We start from the raw sequence: 6000 nt of genomic DNA on the forward strand, positions 1-6000 counted from the left end.
ATTAATTGAGTTCCACTTGCCAGCATTTGGCCCCTATCACTCTGAGTCCTTCCTATTCATATACCCATTCAGATGTCTATTAAAATGTAGTAATTGTACCAGCCTCTGCCACTTCCTCTGGAGGTCATTCCATACACACACCACCCTCTGTGTGAAAAGGTTGCCCCTTAGGTCCCTTTTAGAGTCAAAGAGTCATAGAGATGTACAGCATGGAAACAGACCCTTCGGTCCAACACGTCCATGCCGACCAGATATCCCAACCCAATCTAGTCCCACCTGCCAGCACCTGGCCCAAATCCCTCCAAACCCTTCCTATTCATATACCCATCCAAATGTCTCTTAAATGTTGCAATTGTACCAGCCTCGATCACATCCTCTGGCAGCTCATTCCATAAACGTACCACTCTCTGCGTGAAAATTTTGCCCCTTAGGTCTCTTTTATATCTTTCCCCTCTCACTCTAAACCTATGCCCTCTAGTTCTGGACTCCCTGACCCCAGGGAAAAGACTTTGCTTATTTATTCTATCCATGCCCCTCATAATTGTGTAAACCTCTAAAAGTTCACCCCTCAGCCTCCGACGCTCCAGGGAAAACAGCCCCAGCCTGTTCAGCCTCTCCCTGTAGCTCAGATCCTCTAACCCTGGCAACATCCTTGTAAGTCTTTCCTAACCCTTTCAAGTTTCACAACATCTTTCCGATAGGAAGGAGACCAGAATTGCACACAATATTCCAACAGTGGCCTAACCAATATCCTGTACAGCCGCAACATGACCTCCCAACTCCTGTACTCAATACTCTGACCAATAAAGGAAAGCATACCAAACGCTTTCTTCACTATCCTATCTACCTGCGTCTCCACTTTCAAGGAGCTATGAACCTGCACTCCAAGGTCTCTTTGTTCAGCAACACTCCCGAGGACCTTACCATTAAGTATATAAGTCCTGCTAAGATTTGCTTTCCCAAAATGCAGCACCTTACATTTATCTGAATTAAACTCCATCTGCCACTTCTCAGCCCATTGGCTTTAGTGCATAAGAAAAGTTACATATATCCAGCAGATTCTGAGAGTGCTGGACGAGACTCTCCATGACCACCACAAACCTGTTCATGGAAGTAATGAGTCACTTGCATGCCTGAGGCAGTATGGTGCCAACAACGTTGGTGAAGTCCTGCAAGATGTGTCTGTTTTCCTGGGCCTTGAACACAACTACCTGCTGGCCCCGGGTTTGTCTGTGCATATCCATGAAGTTGTTAATGGCTGATACCATGGGATCCTCTCCTGCCTGGGTCTGAGCAGGTACCTGATCTCTGGCAGTCCCATGAGTGCCAGCGATCCTGGAATGTCCTCCCTTGACCAGCTGCAGAGATGTAGCAGTGATGTGCTCATCCGCAAACTCACTGATAGTTTGATTTTAACTCAAGTTATGGGATGTGGCTTCACTGTCTGGACCAGCATTTATTGGCCATTCCTAGTTGCCTTTGAGAAGGTGATGTTGAGTTGCCCTCGTGAACTGTTGCAGTCCATTTGGAATAGGGACATCCACAATGCTTTAACAAAGGAGTTCCAAGACTCCTTTCTCCAGTGTCGTGTTTATGACAGTCCTTGAACGGAATTTTGTAAATGACATTAGTTTTGCTTGTTGTCTGTATAGGGTCTTTCAAGTTCATTAGCTGCTGCTTTAGTGTGTTGGTGGGTTTGTGGGCTACGCAATGAACACAATCCACAGGTTTCTCAGCAACAAACCCAAACAAGCTGACAAAACACATCCAGAAACCATAGCCACTCTCCCCTACATCAAAGACATCTCAGAAATGACTGCCAGACTATTCTGACCCCTTGGCATCATAGTGGCCCACAAGCCCATCGACACACTGAAACAGCAGCTAATGAATTTGAAAGACCCTATACAACAAGCAAAACTAATGTTATTTACAAAATACTGTGCAAGGGCTATAACAAACACTACAGTGGACAAACAGGCACCGTGTGGGCGGCACGGTGGCACAGTGGTTAGCACTGCTGCCTCACAGCGCCTGAGACCCGGGTTCAATTCCCGCCTCAGGCGACTGACTGTGTGGAGTTTGCACATTCTCCCCGTGTCTGCGTGGGTTTCCTCTGGGTGCTCCGGTTTCCTCCCACAGTCCAAAGATGTGCAGGTCAGGTGAATTGGCCATACTAAATTGCCCGTAGTGTTAGGTAAGGGGTAAATGTAGGGGTATGGGTGGGTTGCGCTTCGGCGGGTCGGTGTGGACATGTTGGGCCGAAGGGCCTGTTTCCACACTGTAATGTAATCTAATCTAATCTAAAAACTAGCCACAAGGATACATGAACATCAACTAGCCACAAAAAGACATGACCCTCTCTCACTAGTATCCTCATACAGTTGAGGAAGGACACCACTTCGACTGGGCCAACACATCCATCCTAGGACAAGCCAAACAGAGACATGCACAAGAATTCCTAGAAGCATGGCATTGTAACCAGAACTCTATCAACAAACACGTTGATTTGGATCCCATTTACCAACCCTGAGAAAAAGAACAGGAAATGACATCACCATAAGAAATGACATCACCACAGGAAATGACATCATCAACCCAAACAAACCCAAACATAGAAATAAAAAGCAGGAATCATCAGCAGTGCTTTGTCTGGAGGCTCACTGAAGATGTTACCTAGTATGATGATGAAACATTTGAAAATGAACCTTCCAGCTCAGTGAGCAAACCGACATCCACATCCAATAGTAGAACATGACAGATAGAATATAATGCGGAAAAATGTGAGGCTATACAGATATGCAGAGTGTTTTTAAATGGTATGGTGTTGGAAAGTGTTGATATGCAAGGGACCTAGGAGTCCCTGTCGCTAAGTCAGTGAATGCTAATGTGTAGTTGTAGCAAGTTATTAGGAAGGCTAATGGAAGGTTCATTGCAAAAGCATTTGAGGGAAGTCCTATTTTAATTGTTTAGAAGCTTGTTTAACCTCCACCTAGAGTACAGCAGTTTTGGCCTCTTTATTGTAGAAAAGATATTATTGCCATAGAAGGAGTGTTATACAGGTTCACCAGCCTTGCTCCCAGGATGGCAGGACTGTCCTGTGATGAGAGACTGGCCAAACTGGACCTGTCATCTTGTGTTTTGAAGAATGAGTGGTGATCTCAGTGAGATTACAAAATAATTAAATGGAATAGTCAGGGGACATGCAGGTAAGATGTTTCCCTGGCTGGGTGTCCGGAACCAATGGGCTTAATTTGCAATTAAGTGGGATACCACTTGGGTCCAAGTTAAATAAATCATTTTTTTTTTACTCAGATGGTTGTGAACCTTTGTCATTCTTTACCATAGGTAGGCTCTGGAGGCTCAGTCGTTAGGTATGCTTAAGGTAAAGATTGATAGATTTCTGATTACCAGTGGCGTACAGGGTTATGGGGAAGGACTGTTTTAAAAGGCACTGTAGTGTTTGATCAGTCATGATCATATTGACTGGCCGGGGCAAGCCCAATGGGTGAGTGACCTAATGCATTGGATGAGTGAGTAAAAGCGACATTGAATACTTGCACATTTTGATAGTCATAAGTTGAGAGAAACCCTTGATGAAAGCCCTTAGTCATTCACTTAACATCCTCTCTGCTTTGCCACCTGCCACTGCACTCCTCATTCATTTGCTTTCCCACTTACCCACTCATAGCTTGTCACAATGTCTTTGGAACGTTGAGTTCTGGAATACAGCCGTTTAGTGCTGCACAAAGAGAGCGTGTTAATCCTGTGATTGCCACTTCCCAGAAGATTTCATTCAATGTGTTCTTGATTTAGAATGCCACTGGCGGCATTAATTTTGTGACAAAACTCTGGGGGTGCTGACATCTGTTAGCCTTTGGAAATGGATACAGCAAATGCATTGAGTAATCAAACAATGCTTCTTTCCAATGTAGGCAGCATGCAAACAGCGTGTTGCCCACATTAAATGTAGCTGAGTGGCTGTACACATTAGCACAGATCCTAGTTTGTGTGAGAATGAAACATGCAAGATTCTTAGAGAACTTGACATGATAGAAGCAGAGAAGTTGTTTCTCCTTGTGGGATAGTCTGGAACCAGAGGGCAGAATCTCAGAAAAAAGTGTCTCAGATTTAAGACACAGATGAGGAGGAATTTTGTCTCAGTGGATAGTAAATCTGTGGAATTCTTTAACGTGCATGGCTGTTAAAGTTGGATCATTATGTATATTCAAGACTGAGATCTTCAGATTTTTCCAGAAAGGGAACTGAGGGTTATGGGGAAAAGGCAGGTCGATGGAGTTGAGGATTATCAAATCAGACATGATCAAAATTGAATGGCTGAACAGATTTGATGGGCTGAATGGCTTACTTCTACTCTAGGCCTTTTGGATTTATATGGTCGGTTTGTCCCCTTCCAACAAAAGCTGTTCTCTCTCACAGAGATATGTCTTTGCTGTCGGTAATGGATTATTTTCTTTAACATTTGAGTTATTATTTTCCTAGTTCACACCAGCCTCATCCCTATGTAATTATGATGATTTAAGTTTAGTACATTCATGTCTCTATGGTCGTTGTTCCCTGAGGGATCTCTCACCCTGATTCATTAAATTCATTAAATCTGCCTTATTACACTTTACCAAATCCAAAATATCAGTTCTGAGGAAGGGTTACTGGACCTAAAACATTAACTGTGATTTCTCTCCACAGATGCTGCCAGACCTACTGAGCTTTCCCAACAATTTCTGTTTTTGTTCCTGATTTATAGCATCTGCAGTTCTTCCGGTTTTTATATTGTTGCAGGAAACTGTCCCAAATGGATTCAATGAATTCTTCCTTGTGGCTACCTTTTCCAAATTGATTTTCCCAATCTATATAGAGATTAAACTAATTCATGATTAGAATACTGATATTATTATTTTACGTGCTCTCTTTATCTTATGAATTACTCTTTGTCCTTCATAGCACCTATTGTGAGAGAAGCTGGAGACTCTCCTGCCATTGTTTTCTTCCCCTTTATATTTCTTTCTTACACACATATAGATTCTACTTCTTCAGATTAAACATCATTTCCGACTATTGTACTTATTCGAGCCACTGCCCACTCTTTACATACTCCTGAATAGTTAGTTCCCAACTTTGATCTCCTTGGAATCTTATCTCTGTAATGGCTATGAAATCATGCCTAATAACCTCTTTCCATGCTTTTAATTCATTTATTTTGATCCTAACATGTCACGCATTCAAGTAAAGAGTGATTAATTTTGCCTTTTCACCAACGTGCCCCCCCCTCCCCCCAATGACCCTCTTTGCTGCTTTTCTACAGGCTTGTACAGTCTGTCCTTGCCCATCCCACTCTGGGTTTCATCATAATTGTTGCTAAACAAAGCTGCCATATTCTTCTGCTTTGGAAGCTATGTATTCCCCTCCTCAAATTGAGTTAGATTCCTTTCTATAACCCTAATTTTTCAATTTGCTAGGATACCAGTCCTAGCTCAGATCAAGGGGAAGTCATCTGACTGGAAAAACACTATTCCATTCCAATATTGGTGCCAATGTCCTATAAACTGAAATCCATTTCTCCCACACCAATCATTAAGCCATGTATTTAACTCCTTGACTTTATTTACCCTGACCTAGTTTGCCCATGGCTTAAGTTGTAATCTTGAGATCCATCCCAGGGTATGAAAAGATGCCGTGGAGAGAAAACAAATGTGCTTGTGGGTAATTTACCAAAGTTTGCTGGATACTGAGGTGGTTCCTGCAGATTGGAAAACAGCAAATTTTACGCCACTGTTTTTTTTTTAAAAAGAGGCAGATAAAAGGCAGGTAACTATAGGCCCATTAACTTAACTTGTGCAGTGGGAAATATGCTTGAATCTGTAAACAAGGAAGAAATAGCGAGACATCTGGATAGAAATTGTCTCAATGGGCTGACACAGCATGGGTTCATGAAAAGCAGATCATGTTTAACTAATTTACTGGAAGTCTTTGAGGACATTA

Source organism: Chiloscyllium plagiosum, chromosome 7 (genome assembly GCF_004010195.1).
Source record: "Chiloscyllium plagiosum isolate BGI_BamShark_2017 chromosome 7, ASM401019v2, whole genome shotgun sequence".
Taxonomy (NCBI): Eukaryota; Metazoa; Chordata; class Chondrichthyes; order Orectolobiformes; family Hemiscylliidae; genus Chiloscyllium; species Chiloscyllium plagiosum.